Genomic DNA, 17125 nt, shown 5'->3' on the forward strand with positions numbered 1-17125 from the left:
AGGGAGGAAGGAGGGTCAAATATTTTCATGGGTCAAATGGGATCACATCATACTACCCAAAAAATGGGGGGGATGGGGGATGAAAAATCTCTTTTGTTTCTCTAAAGCATTGGTAGCCAAGTTAGTGCAGCAGCTGATTACCTTAGACAGTCTATGGACATAAGTAGTGACTAGGAAATATATTATCTCTCTATCTATTAAGGAATGGATCCTCTTACTAGCATGGAGAACTTCTATTTCTTTGTTGATTTGGAGTGGAAACTTAAATTCTTTTGGTTACATTAGAGTTGATTTGGACTAGAGAGTAGGATCTGGAGTAAAGGTTCGTACTGGAGGAGATGCATGGTATGGAAGTGACAATGCACATATTCTTTCTCCATAATTGGTATAATTATTGGCGAATGAGGGGAAAAAGACCATCGATTAGATTGCAGATCAAGACAACTCAACAATATTTGGGAAAAAATGGTTATCTGCACAAGAGCTTCAAATTCCAGATCACTGGAATTAGGTTTGGGTTCAATTTATGAATGCTCTATAGGGAATGCATGTTAAAATATATGATTGCAATGATGATCTCATCTGGTCATTGTGTCCCCATGGTAGATATGTCCCAAAATTGGGCTATCCATTTATATATGCAGATCATGAGCCTGAAAACTTCTCATGGTGGTTGTGCCCATTATGATAGCTCAAATCCTCTGCAAAATAAAATATTTTCATGTGGTGCATTTTGAAAAATAAAATCCTTAGGAGATAATTTGAGGCATGGAGCTTTCTAGGGTCCATCATGATGTGTGATGTGCCAGAGTAATGAAGAATTGGTAGATCACTTATTTCTTCAATGTTCTTTCTCTGCACAAGTTTGGAACATGGTATATCAAACTTTGGCTATTAATATTAGATGGAAAGGAACTCTCTCAATGAAGCATGGAAATCATGGTGGGATGTGGCTCAACTTATAAAACTCAAGAATCTCCCTCTTCTAATCTCCTCAGGAATATGGTTAACTAGGAATCAATATTTTTTTAGGAGATTCACAAGCCCAGGGCCATTACCGGTTCTCAATCGAAGGCCATCCATAATATGATCCCTGAGGATGAATATTACAGAAGGATCGAAATATCCACTCAAAATATATAGACAAAGCAATCCCATGGGAATTTTTTGATGGTTTTGCACGACAAGATGGTTTTGGTAGAGGGGTTTTTCTATTCCTTAGTGAGGATCATTCCTTCAAAATGAAAATGGGACTTAGTAGGGGTACAAAAAATTATGCAGAGCTAAACATTCTTAGACTTTTGCTCCTTTTTTCTCTTGAGAAAGGTTGTTGGAAACTTGAATTCTTTGGTAATTCCAAAATCATTATAAATTGGTTCAACCCGCAGTCAAATTTTCACGTGCACACACTTAGAAATCTACTGGAAGAGGATTTAACATTAAAATCACAATTTGACTTAGTGGTCTGTCATCATATTTACAGGGAGAGAAATCAAGTTTCTAACGATTTATCCAAAGAAGCAGTGCAATAAGTATTTGGTACTTGGATGATCTTTGAACATAATGGAGATGATTTCTATCAATATTATCACAGATCATTTATTGAAAGTAAATATGAGGAGGCAGAATATACTTAAGTCATAAAAACATCATATGGACACTTTTTTGTATATTTTTAATTCTACAGATGATACTATGACGATGTTTCAGTTATTTATTTTTCTCTATGTCTCCGTTTATGGACTGATACTAGTTCCATCATATTTATATTTTTTTTGGGTATGTTTATAGTGGTGTCATCATCCATGGTCTCCATTTTTTATATATGCTCCTTTGAAGCATAACAACATGTAATTTTCAATATTATAATGAAAGTTGCCATTTTTCATTGGGAAAAGGAAATCTTCAATTCTTACCTTTTTTTGTAAGCTTAGTGGTACCTTTCTATTAATTTTTGGAAATAAAGTAGGTTACATCCATATGTTCAAGAGTTAGGCGGCCTCAACCTTCCGAAAGGGAAACTAGGTCTATTGGCCACCTAAACGTAAAATATGCCATCCAGAAGAAAATAATAATAAGTATGTCCAGTCATGCTATATAACCCTAAGAGTCTTTATATTTTTTATTCTCTAAATAACTATAAACATAAATAATAATAATTCTAAAACTTTGGGACTGAAGCCTTCAAAATGTAAAAATATGAATGCACTGTCACTACTCATCATTAGCTGAATCCACCATAGTAGAGTCCTTCACTGTGGAACTCGAAAACTCCGTGTGGGGTATGCAAGGGATGTCTTTCTCAATTCAATTCAACTAACCACTTTGTTGTTGCAGTTGGAACTGAATTTTTTGCAATTGTTTAGTGTAATATGATTTCCCTATGGGAGCTACATGCATGTTAGGAGGAAATTGTTCTAGATATTTCGCAAGAATGCTTTTCATCGTCCAAAACATGTGTATTGTCCACTTGTATTGGGCTACTTTTCCACAAGTATGGTTTGGATCTGGGGCCACTGCTTTCCACTCATCCATGTCCAAATCACAGTCTTCCACAGTCTAACGGATTTAATCTTCACATTCTGCAATCAGCTGCCTAACCTGGTTAGATATGTTGGCATGGTAAGCTTGGGTTGCTTCTTCAATTATACGCGAGGTCAGCTTGTTGAAAATGCAACAAGATGATGGATCTTAGTGGAAAGGAGTCACCTTCACTAAGTGGGCCCGCAGGCTATTTTTGGCGCAAAGTCTATTTTTAGACTATGTCTATTTTTAGACATATGGATCATGGTCTATGAGTTGCAGGATGCTATTTGTGGATGATTGGTCATGTTGGGAAAAAATAGATGGACTTCTATTTTTGGTTCATAGTGAAGTGATCAGAGTCTATTTTTAGACTGCCAGGCTAAAAATAGAAACAGTCAAATATTATTAGCCCTTAGTAATATTTGGACTCTAAACATTATCTTATTCTCTTGGAGCACTTCAGTTCGAGCTACGGATGTGGCACATGCAGCTGACATAAGGAATCACGTGGTTTCTTATGTGTTAGTTGAGTTATTGCATGGAGGACTTCAGTTAGAACTCATGCATGTGAGTTCTGTGGAGTTGGATGTGGAGTTGATGGAGTTGTGTTCAGTTTGACTTAGTTGACCTAGTTGTATTTAGTCTAACTAAAGAATACACTAGTGATGAGTTGTGTGAATTGATTGTTGATTAATTCACTAATTATTAACTCATAAAGAAACTAAAGAATACATCAGTTAACTCAGTGCATGGACAGTTCAACAGAGACAGGTGTTAGAGGTAAGTGAAAGGGTGAGTTGTGACTATCAGTTATGCATGAGATTTGCACATGCATGGATTGAGTAATGCCAATGAGGATTGCGCAGTGTGGGCATATACCAAGGCAAGCGCAGTGTGGGCATATACCAAGGCAATTGTAGTTTGTGTTCACGTGATTTTTTCACCTAGCATTGTGCAGTGGAGGCAGGCAAAGCAGCGATGGAGATTTGAACCTGTGACTTGTTCGGATCTGAGCTAGTTTTGTGTGTAACAAGTGGAGATAGTGCTAGATACTTGAGAGGAGTATTGTACTATGTATTGTTACATGTTCTCAATCATTAATAAATAGATAGTGTGGGGTTTCCAGTTGTAAGCTTTCCCCGGGTTACATACTGTGTTAATGTGTGCATGCGATTAATGTTTCATTGTTTTTAATGCTGCTAAATTGATGATCAACGTAGAGGAGGTTATGTATTATGCATGTATTCCGCAATAGTGTATAATCGGGATAATCTCTGTGAATAAGTGTCATATTATTCAAAATTTCTACATGGTAACAGAGCTGTTGATCATCAGATCTATTATTCAGAAAGTGATTACATTTTATTTCTTCAGGCAGAGTCTGTAATCAGGCCAGGTAGCCTCTGGATTCATCCTTCTTTTGGAAGGTGAGATATCTGGTGAATGCCCATACAGTCAATCTCTATGCGAGAAATACTTTGTTCTCACGAATTTTAGATCAGAAGTGGTTGAGTTTTGAGGTGGTGGAATGGCGCTCAAGGATAAACTCAGAAACATCTAAGTGTGAGAATGGAGACAGTATGCCCTAGTATCTCACGAAGTTCACCCAATGCAGGGATGAGCTGGGAAGTGTGGGGGTGACTGTTGATGATGAGGACTTGGTGAGCTTGGCTGTCCTTGGTCTTCCGAAGAGTTGGAATTCCTATCAGGACTCTGTCAATGGTCGGGAGAAATTGCTAGGATGGGAGAGACTTTAGTCAGATCTTGTGCAGGAGGAGATCAAGCAGAATACCGGGGACAGATTTTCATCAAAGGGACCTGATGAAGAAAATTGCGCTTTGGCTGCCAAAGCAAAGAAGGGGAAGAACAAGAAAGCTTCTCAGTCTGGTGCGAAAGGCAAGAAGCAGGACATGTCCAAGGTGAAGTGCTTTCACTGTCACCAGCATGGACACTATGCCACTAATTGTCCGCAAAAGAAGAAGAACAAGTAAGCTGCTGGATCTGCAGCAGGAGAGACTCTAGCCTCGCAGTTTGAGCTTGATTTTTAATTGATCGCATGCTTGGTTTCAAGTGTGATGGGATCGATGTGGTTCTTGGACAGTGGTGCGTCTTTTCACATGACAGGAGATCGAGATTTGTTTTCTGATCTGGAGGACAAAGATCTTGGAGTGCACATCGGGATGGGCGATGATGGTAGATACAGTGCGACCAGTATCGGTACCATTTCCTTTGAGAGGGAGTCTGGTAAACCCTTCGTATTGAAGGAAGTGATGCATGTTCCAGGATTGGAGAAGAATCTTATCTCTATGGCGATGTTAGAAGACAAAGGCTGTGATGTAGTCTTCAATAAGGGAAAGGTTTTCCTTAGACACATCATCACTAGACAGGTGAAGCAGATTGGTTCACGGGTCAAGAACCTGTATGCTCTTGAGGTTCAAGATGCATGCAAAGCCTTGAGCAGCAGGGCAACTGATGGAGACTTGGTGGTTGAGAGGGAGCGTATATTACCTTTCAACATGCAGAGCCAGAAGAAGTCTCAGACGATTGTGGAGGAGCCACGATTGGTGTAGCAGCTTCAGGAGGTTGTGGAGCAGCCACAACAAGGGAAGCTGAGAGGAGATCGAGTAGAGACATCTACTCATGCAGAGACCTCCAGTAGGGGGAAACTTCGAGCCAGGTGGGCTGAGGGATCGCATGCAGCCATACCTCCGGGTAGGAGGTGGGGTGATGTGGATTGGTCGTCCCAAGGAGGAGGGGCATGATCCTTGAGGTACCCAACCTCTTGGATGAGACCTTGCTACGGGAGCCCCGATGTGGAGTAGCAGGAACTGATTGATTGGGTAGAGACAGATGCGGATGGAGCGACAGAGAGAGCGACAGTGCAAGGAATCCCAGGACAATGCATAGCTAGTAGGCTGCAGCAATGCGAGAGGCACAAGTGTTTTGCACAGTGCTAGGTGGCACAAAGAGGTGTGCAACGGTGTGAGATGCATGGAGATGTTGCAATAGTGTAGATGTCAGAGAGGGAGCACTTGTTAGCAGAAGGTAGAGCTTCAGCATCAGAGTATGTTCCTAGCCCAACAGAGTGGTCAGTTGGGAGTGTTTTTGTTCCAAGTATTGTTGGAGCAAGTGGACGGGGCAAATGTGTTGCATGTAGAACATTCCAGAGTTGCAGGATAGGGGTTGCAGATAATACATATCTTGTTGAGAGGGAGTGTTGAAAATGCAACAAGATGATGGATCTTAGTGGAAAGGAGTCACCTTCACTAAGTGGGCCCGCAGGCTATTTTTGGCGCAAAGTCTATTTTTAGACATATGGATCATGGTCTATGAGTTGCAGGATGCTATTTGTGGATTATTGGTCATGTTGGGAAAAAATAGATGGCCTTCTATTTTTGGTTCACATCGGAGTGATCAGAGTCTATTTTTAGACTGCCAGGCTAAAGATAGAAATAGTCAAACATTATTAGCCCTTAGTAATATTTGGACTCTAAACATTATCTTATTCTCTTGGAGCACTTCAGTTTGAGCTATGGATGTGGCACATGCAGCTGACAGAAGGAATCACGTGGTTTCTTATGTGTTAGTTGAGCTATTGCATGGAGGACTTCAGTTAGAACTCATGCATGTGAGTTCTGTGGAGTTGATGGAGTTGTGTTTAGTTTGACTTAGTTGAACTAGTTGTATTTAGTCTAACTAAAGAATACACTAGTGATGAGTTGTGTGAATTGATTGTTAATTAATTCACTAATTTTTAACTCATAAAGAAACTAAAGAATACATCAGTTAACTTAGTGCATGGACAGTTCAATAGAGACAGGTGTTAGAGGTAAGTGAAAGGGTGAGTTGTGACTATCAGTTATGCATGAGATTTGCACATGCATGGATTGAGTAATGCCAATGAGGATTGCGCAGTGTGGGCATATACCAAGGCAATTGTAGCTTGTTCTCACGTGATTTTTTCACCTAGAATTGTGCAGTGGAGGCACGCAAAGCAGTAGTGGAGATTTGAACCTGTGACTTGTTCGAATCTGAGCTAGTTTTGTGTGTAACAAGTGGAGATAGCACTGGATACTTGGGAGGAGTATTGTACTATGTATTGCTACATGTTATCAATCATTAATATACAGATAGTGTGGGGTTTTCAGCTATAAGCTTTCCCCGGGTTACATACTGTGTTAATGTGTGCATGCGATTGATGTTTCATTGTTTTTAATGCTTCTAAATTGATGATCAATGTAGAGGAGGTTATGTATTATGCATGTATTCCGCAATAGTGTATAATCGGGATAATCTCTATGAATAAGTGTCATATTATTCAAAATTTCTACACAGCTTGTGCCCTCGACCTGCCCCAGCCACCCCACTAGAAGAGCTGGGTTGACTTCTCTGCGACGAGGCTTCCTTTCTCTGTTTTCTCCATCCTCAACTTCCACCACCATTTTTCTTGGAACCCTTTGCTTGAGCCATTTTGTTGTCATTGCCTGTTAAATATTGATCTTTTCCCACCACTGGATTTCCACCAGCTTAGGGCCACAGCTTGGGTGCTCGACGCTGCTAGAGGTCGTACCCACATTGCAGACCTGCTTCAAATTCGAAAGAAACCAGCTAAGTAAGGAACCCACTCCACTTATTGCAACTACTTGTATGCCAACACAAGATTATAGTGACACTGTTTACAATTTCCTTCCTCTACACAGTGCAGAGCCTTAGCGAACTGGCTGTGCCAACCATTTCCAGGGCCTCAATATTACAACAACAATTTCCACTAGTAATTAACTTCATCAACCAAACATAGTACCAAAAATTGAAAGGAGATTCAATCCAGCCACAGAACTGAGCCCATATCCCATCAAAACCATTCCTACATGACCCCATACAAAATTCCTAGGTTGTGGGAATCGACACCCTATACACAATGACCGGCTTCAATTTAAGTTGTACCCAACAACGAAACCAGAGTTGATTTCTATCCAAAAAAAAGTTCCCAACCTGAGATATTCGAGTCCACAGGACTGGACTGACCGATAAATTAGCCAACAGGGCATCTCCACCTTCGCCCCTCTGCCACTAGAGGGTGTATCTAGGGTTCCCTGAACTCCTAGCTCTCTTTTTGTCGAGGTTCTTTGGATGCACCCCTAATTCGTCTCAAACCCAACCCCTTTTCAGATCTTCCAAACCCTTGTGAAGAGAACTTCCACATTCACCACTCTCTACCACTCTGGCCTTACATGCACCCATGTGAGACAGACATATCCCAAACTCTACTGACACTCAGACGAGCACATCAATGAACATGGACCCGACCTGGAACCCAGTGAGGCTTAGCTTCTAGCACTTTCAGTGCCCGTCACCCCATAGCCCAGAAACATCCAATTTCTGGACCCGAGGTTGAAGAAATTGCTCCATTCTAACAAATTTTGAAGGGTTAAGGCCGATAACATACGCGAAATCGTTGCCAATAACTAAAGATGTCAGCGATATCCGTCTGCCTAGTATTCTCCTCGCACACGAGTTCCATAGGATTGTGAGCACCTGAACTACCTTCCTCAACAAGCTGAACATAATGTTTCCCACTCCAAATGTCCTTAAAACTTTGCCACCTTCAAGCATTAAACATCGCATGCTTGCCGCCACAACTCCAAGTGTTGGTTGCATGTGGAGGGTGATCATGACGATCTTTAAGATCCAGATTAATCTTTGAGCCCAATCAAACCAACTAAAACCAACTCACACCATGATCAGGTTCAATTCTTACCTTAATTTTCCATCCACTTTATATAAGATACACAAATCAACCCTTATCATTATCACAAATCATTATATATATATGAATCCTAATTTTAATAATTTATAATAATATTCTAATATAATAAAAAAATGAACACTAAAATTTGTTTCAAAATAATATTAATATTATTTTTAATAACAATGTTAAAGCACTTATTTCCTTTCGGATTTGATTTGTACAACAGAATCAAAAGATTCTTCAAATAATGGTATTATAATATTAATACCAGTTGTCTTTGTAGAAAAGTAAAAGCATTTATTTCAATTTCCTTGCCCCGACTCAAGAAAAAGCCACATTTGCAATTGTCAGCAAACACTTTGCAACAAACTATGCCCATTATATGCCACTTTGTAACGAAACCAAAAGCAATAGGCGAATAAGGTATCTCTAATATATTTCTTCTGCATAATTAAATAGGTGTCAAATGGATGGTAGGTTTAGCAAATAATTTATTTATTTTCATAATTAAATAGATGTCACATGTCAGGTTTGTTGAAGTCTGCTTTCATGCATCTAAATAGTTGGGATTAAATATTAAATACCATTAATTTACTCTCTTCGCATCTCGTTTTTGAATAGAGCTTCATTGTTATATAACAAATCCGATATAAGAACAATAAATTAATCAGTAACTTACGGGTAATACACTCCTTTGGTTACCATTTATTTTTTATTTTTTAAATATTAATATTTACCTAATAATGATATATATCATATTACTATATTTATTTATTTAATAAAATAAATATTTTACTAACACAATTACATATAGATGGTGATAAGCATATATTAACCATATTTATTACTATTCATTTATAAAATAATATTAATTAAAAAAATATTAATTAATAATATATAATTAATTTATTATTTATTTATATAATAATATTATTAATTAATAAAAATAAATTAATAATAATATTATTTCATTTTCTGTTTAAAAATAATTAAATAATAAATTAGATATGATTATAGATTATTAAGAAATAATATTAAACCCAAGGAACCATAGTTAATCATGGTTGATTTTCATATTGAGGCAATCCTTGAGACAATGCGACATTCGACCATCGTTGATGATGGTTGACCATGGTTGGTTATGATTGACCATGGTTGACCATGATTGATATTATAAACCCAAGGGAATAATAAACCCAATGGATTGATATTATAAACTCTAGATAATAATAAACCCAAAGGATTAACACTAAAACCCCAAGGGAATAATATAACCAAGGGATTAATACTAAAACCCCATGGGAATAAGATTAAACCCAAGGGACTAATATTATAAACCCAAGGTATATAAACCCTAAGATAAAAATTATAAACGCTAAAATAAACATGATTGAGCATGGATGATTTCCATATCGAGACAATATCTGTCACAATGTGACGTTTGACCATGGTTGACAAAGATTGACCATAGTTGACAATGTTTGACCATGTTTGATTTTATAAAACATGGTTTACCATGATTGACCAAGGTTGACCATGGTTGTCCGTGGTTCACCATCATCATTGATCATGATCAAAGAGACTTTAATAAATGTTGATCATGGTTGTTGAAATTCAATCATGGTTAATCATGGTTGACCATCGTTGACCATGGCTAATGGTTTACCATGGTTGATTGTGGTTGACCATAAATACATTGACCATGGTTGACCAAAGTCAAGCATAATTAGTTGTCACTGATCATGGTTCACCGTAGAGACATTGACTAACCATTATGACCATGGTTGATGATGGTTTATAAACACTAAAATAAACATGGTTGACCATTGTTAAATTTCATATTGAGACAATCCTTGTCACAATGTGGCATTGGACCATGTTTGACCATGGTTGATTTTCTTATCAAGACAAACTTTGTCACAATGTGACTTTGGACCATGGTTGGCCATGCTTAACCATGGTTGATTTTCATATCAAGACAATCTTTGTCACAATGTGACGTTCGAACATGGTTAACCATGATTGACCATGGATGACCATGTTTGATTTTATAAAACATGGTCGACCAAGGTTGACCATGATTGTCCATGTTTGACCATGGTTAACATGATTAACATATTGAGAAAATCTTTTTCATTATGAGATGTTGGACAATGGTTGACCATGATTGGTTTAAAAATATCAATATCTACCTAATAATGAAAAATATCTTATTACTATATTTATTTACTTAACAATGACAAATATCGTAGTAGCATGGTTGAACAAAGGGTGAGAAATGTTAATATGTTTGAAGAGACAATGCATTGTGATGAATGCTAAGTATAGAGTTCCAAAGACTTATGTTTTCCACAATTATATGTACTTTCATGACCAGAGACGAGGCGAAAAGTTCATTTACTTGATTGTATTGTGGATACCTAATAATGGTGAATACTTTAATATCCAAGAAAACGATTTAGGAACTTACAAAAGTGATAGAGGACCGTGAGACATGTTGGCCATGATTGATAGGATTAGTAGTAGGGGAATCATGAGAGTAGAAATTCACAACATGTTAGAAATTTTTAAAACTAATATATTGAACACATTGGGCTCCCAACTAGACACTTTGTAGCAAAGAAAAAGAAGGAAGAGGAAAAATTAGCATTAGTGATTTTCCAAAAATGTAGAAAAAAAAAATCCATAGAAGGAATTCCCATTGAATGAAGTTGAAAATTTCTTAGTGGAGATGCCATGGGAGATTGTCATGTTCTCAGATCTGTGACATGTATATGCATATGCAAGTGCCAGTGGAACTTGGTTTTGTAGTTATTCCATATGGCGAAACCACTAGTGATTAGCGATACATAGGTACATGCATGTATATAAATATATATACACGTTCAAAGGACAAAACTGGTTAGAAGAAAAGATTTTCTATTATATTTATCATTGGTGTATAATTGGTTAGAAATTAGAATATTTAACCTTAGTCAAGATTTTTAATATTATATGTTTGTGTTTTTTCAGAATGAAAAAGCTATTATATGTTTGTGTTTGTGTGTATATATTTAAATTAAGATGAAATTCAACAAAAATGTATAATATGGAATAAAATTTCAGTGATGAGAAAAGACAAATTCCAAAGATGGTTGAGATCATTTATGTTTGAGATATTAATTTTGGGATTATTTAGGTAGAGTAAGTTAGTGATCTTTGATTCATATCCATGAGCATTAGTTTCTATTGATTATTTTTCTCATGATTTTGAATAGTTCACTTAGCACTTAGCACTCATTGCATTAGGTGATGCTCATAGTTGTGAATAAGTGGAATTGAAACTAGTAGAAAGAAGCACATAGCCTTAATAATCACCTCCAAACTTTCTCCTAATATCTAAGACTTACAGAAAGTCACTCATATTAAGATTCCTCCAACTCAAATATACTTAACCATATATTTTTTCACAATCAAACCCACTTAACTTGTAGACTCCATTTGTGAAACCATTCTTTTTATAAATTTGATATATATTTAGTTAGATGTATATTTAATAAAAACATTGTTGTTGATATGAAAAATATATATAACTACTCTTTTTGTATGTAATGGTAAACAAAAGACTAAGGAAATTGCGGCCCGCTTTCCATATATCGATGGAGATTATTGGCCGGGTGTTGTTGAGGATATTTTAATGCAATTTAAACAAGGTTGCATAGCTAGCATTTCCTTGCAGCTTATTTCAATTATTGGATTTTGAAATGTATAAACTAACTATAGTATTTGAAGAAGGGCTACTTTATAGATATTCTTGCTTATTTTAAGTATCCTTAAATTAGAGACCCATGTCACAAATGTATTAATATAGTAAACATACATAAACACATGTTATAAAGTTTGACTAAGGCCAAACTAATTTTAAATACTAAATTAGTTTGTTTATACGTAAGACCCCAATAACATGAATTAATAATACCTAACATAATTATTATTTATTATTACGTGACTATGTGAATTAATAATACGTAGTATAATTATTATTTATTATTATGTGAAATCAACCATTTATTATTATGTGAAAAGAAAAGAACTCATATTGATGATCATTTCTTATATAATAATCTATCAAAAGCACAATAACATATATTGTAAAATACTACAATATATTGAAGGAAAAATTAAATTGAAAATTCAAAAAGTTGAGCAGATCCACACTGCCTCCAATGGTTGCTTGGCAAATTTTCAATGTAGTACTTGTGTTGGGTAATGTACATAATAGGTACACCAGGAATCTGCTCAGAAACACATGCATTAACTTTAATATATCATGCACTACATGGTTATATACAAGTAACTTGTCTTCTCTAAGTTCGAGAAAGTTACCTTCCTAATCCTACGTTGTAAATAGCATTTATGCTTTTGCAAAAGACCCTACTCACGTTTTTAAATGGCATTGAGGGCGAAATCCATTATATAAATATACATTCCCACGTGGACGGTGGCACAAGCAGCACGTTCATAGTACTTTTAATTAAGATAATTTTTTTTAAATATATTATTATTCCTCACATTAAATTATACAATATTAATTAAAAGTAAAGTATATCGAGCCATCATTACATAATAAAAGGCGAACGAATTGAACCAATAATAATTTAAATAAATAAATTTAAATATAGTTTAAAAATAATAAATTTTGATTTATAATATTAAATTTTGGAAAAATTTTATAAATTTTTTAACAACATAGATTTAATGTCAACATTAATTTTCTTATTAAATTACTACTTTACTGTAAGGAATAATAAATAAAAATAAAATTTTGACATCTTGTTAAATTTTAGATTTTTATTTGTATGATATATATTAATAATAATGAAAATATCTTATAAATTAATCACATCATTAAAATTAAATTAATGATAAGATTCTTCGTTACTTTAATATCTTGTTAGATTCCAAGCGAAAAAGCCTGTAACATCAAAGTTATAGTGCAGGGCAGGCGGTTATAAAAATATGTTTGGTGCTTAACGTTTGCTTGTGGGCCAAGAGTCGGGGCCACCGCCGGACATTCCGCACTCTAGCTTATTGCAGATGCGCTCTAAAGTAAATAGAAAACCATGGTGCGTGAGAACCACTTATTAAGTCCATGCTCTTTTCGACTAACAGCAGATAGACGGCTTTCCGTCCAGTGATCAAATTTGAAGGGAAGGTCTTAATTTCATTTAGAAGGGCATATATTCAGGTCGCACTTCTATAATGAAAAGCATAAAAAAAAAGAGCAATTCAATTGACAACAATAAATTATTTTCAAATTTCTTTTTATTTTTTCACAGGAGAATGGTGGAACAACAACCTCATGGATGTTGTGTATAAGGCAGATGTGATATGAGCTGCAACTAGTATATCGGATGCATTTACCATTAATGGATAAATAGGAGACCTATATTTTTGCTCCAGTTCAGATAAGGATTAATTTTGTAGGAAATTTTTGTGACCAGAACGTTCAAGCCAATATACAAGTAGCTCAATTAAATTTAAGTTTATTGCATGAATGAAAAAATTCAGTAAAATTCTAAACAGGTTTAGGATTCAACAAAAGAGTGTTCAAAGGCGTATATGATTTTGGTAGTCTCCTTTTTTAATATGAAAACATACCAGGAATTGGGAATCCACAAACAAATCAAATCCAGTATGTTAGGAAGCCTCTTGAATGCGCTCCTCTCCAAGCATAAATCATGCTTAAACCTTGCTTGACAGGCATTCGCTGAATGATGAATCTATGCTCCTGTCCAGCTTAAATTGTCGTCAAACCTTGCTTTGGGCAGCCTTCAGGCACAACCCAGTGAAATTACAAACCTAATACATGGCCCATATTGACATCTAGTCGCTCTCAATTGAAACTATCAAATGTAATGGTATCAAAGGGTAATTGTGACATAATAATTAATAAGAACTTCCATCATATGCACAATTAGAAAAAACAACTCAAAAAGAAACTGTTGTTTTTGAAATGGGAGCAACTCAGAAACTGCCAAATGTAATGGTATGAAAAGGTAATTGTGACATAATAATTAATAAGAACTTGCATCATATGCACAATTAAAAAAAAAACTCAAAATGAAACTGTTGTTTTTGAAATGGGAGTTTCTGAAATGGGATTTAGGTTTTAACATGAAAAGAAATTTACAAATTCAACATTCCTAAAATTCTAATTTCAGAAAAAATGAAATTTAAAAAAAAAGTTGACAATTTGACAACACTTCTTAAAAAATTTTAAGATATTATTCCAATTTTTTTTTTTAAATGACAAAAATCAATTTTTAAATTTTTTTTGACTGGTAAAATTTTCTCCCTACTTCTGACGTGCCAGAGACCCTTTGAAGGGCTCTGATGTGTTCAATTTTGATCCCTGCCACCGACGGTAATATCCGCAGGTGGCAGTGAAGCAATTAGCAGGTGTCGCTTCATTTCATCAATGTCGGGCACAACAACATTATGATATGGGGAGTATTAAGTAATTAATGAATTGGCATCATGAACCACTTTGGCATGTTTTCAACATTTAAAAAGAGAAGATCCTAATGGGTCAGGGTAATTTTTCTTAAATATATTATTATTTATGATATTAAATTTAATAGTAAAGTACATCTCTTATTATGCATCGAAGGCCTTATGCCTTCGCTTGTATCTGGATTTTTATATGCTCTTAATATAAATCATGAATCTTTTTCTTTCTGAAAAAAAAAAAGTACATCTCTTATTATGAGAGTAGAAAGAATTAAATTAATAATGTTTTAGATAAGTAAATTTAAATATGATATAAAAATAATAAATTTTAATCTATAATGTTAAATTTTAAAAAAATTTCATAAATTTTTGAACAATTTAGATTTAATGTCAACATCATTTTTTGAATAAGTTATTACTTTGCTACTGTAAAAAAATTATATTGTGCTGCTGCAAGGAATAACAGAAATTTTTTCATAATTTTATTTGATCTATTTCAAAAGTATACAAATAAAATTAAATTTATCAAATTGTTATTTCACTCCATTTTAAAACGTCATTGATGGTGTGTTATAAAGCTGAATATATATGTGGACCTTGCTAATTCTATAGAGTCGTTTGACGCGTTGAAACCATGGGGCTATAACAGATTCATGTGACTAGATAATTAGACCTTACACTTATTAATAGATTCATGTGACTGGACAATTAGACGTTACACTTATTAATGCCTTGTCTCACTTGGATTTTACTTGACAATTAGACGTTACATTTATTAATGGCTTGTTTAATGGCTTGTTTATTAATGACTTGTCTAACTGGGATTTTATTTGGAGTTGTATTTTTTGGCTTTTTGTTGTTGTTGGTGGAAAAATTTGAGGTAAAATGTTGATTTGTATTATTTAAATAAGTTTATTGAGTATATATATGGATTGAGCACCTTGAAAAACTGTAGGGCACTTCGATTTTGCAGAGATTACCCATCAAGCTTCCAATTTCAATAAATTCCTACCCAAATTTTAAAGAAATTAAACTATACCTATCAAATTTGTGATTTCAATAAATTCCTGCTCCAATTTTAAAAAAATTAAACCTAAAAAATCGCTAGAAAAACATCCAAAAAAATCTCACTAAAAAATGGATTTTATTTACCTTAAAACAAATATACCAAAAAAAAATATGAAAAAAACATGTTGGAATGAGGAATTTTATGGAATTCCTAGCAAAGCACTAAAATGTAATCAATAATTGAAGTTAGAGATGAAAGACGGTTTTGAGTAAATATTAAGTATTAATGATTAATAAGTTAATGATTGATCTATTATTTTTTCATTCAATCAATTAAATATTATATTATCTCTATACAACTAATTTAATAAAATAGAATAAATCAATCATTAATTGATTATAATTTGAATATAATATTATTTCCACCCAACAAAAGAGTAAATGAATCATTAAATTACCACGACATGAATCATTAAATCAATGGTTCATTTGCAACTTGCACGCACACATTGTTTTATTACAGAATATTTAGCGAATCATTCATCAAAATAAGCTCAAGGGGCAGTCGCTGAGTTTGCAGCCAGTGCAAGAATTTCCATTTTTCTAGTTTTTGACATTAGTTTGACTATTATCTCTCTGTAAAGGTGGTAATTAGGTGGAAGCTATATGTGTTTTCAATCTTGTCGATAAGCAATATTTGTTTTGAAGTCCAGCCTTCGTGATATGGGTTGAATTTAAGTAAAGTAAGTTGAAGATGGATTTTATTGATTGATTTAAAAGGTTGATTATAAAATTATTTTGATGTAGGTAATTGAAAAGAAAATCTCATTAACAATTTCATCCTATAATATTTTGATTTATTTGTCTATGTCTGCATAATTCAAGCAAATTATTTTTGCAATCTAATTTTCTCTATGAAATCATTTTATGTCTCCCGCGCTGCTGCTCCTTGCACTCTACAATTACACTCGATGATTGTTTGTTGCCTATGGACTTTGATCCCTAGCTATGGCCACCATTCAATTAATGAAACTCACACTCATAGAATTGGTTTTAAGTTTTTCAATGTTATCTGATCAATATGACTACTAAAAAAATCATTAAACCTCCTAAACCGACTTGTCGGTTTGTTGTGTTTATTTGACCCACCTGCCATGACAGTGTATAAATTATTCTCTGGGATCTCGACCTTGACATACATATTGGGACACTTTTTCATGCTTTAAAAACATTTATATAGACACTTTTTTGTATCAAAATAGTTTTTATTTAATTAATATATATTAAAATAATGTTAGATTATGACTTTCATGGTGTGTTATGATATAAAATGTATCACAAAATTTTATT

Source organism: Pinus tabuliformis, chromosome 1_1 (assembly GCF_031772625.1).
Source record: "Pinus tabuliformis cultivar Carrire ecotype Pingquan chromosome 1_1, CPIR1, whole genome shotgun sequence".
Classification (NCBI taxonomy): Eukaryota; Viridiplantae; Streptophyta; class Pinopsida; order Pinales; family Pinaceae; genus Pinus; species Pinus tabuliformis.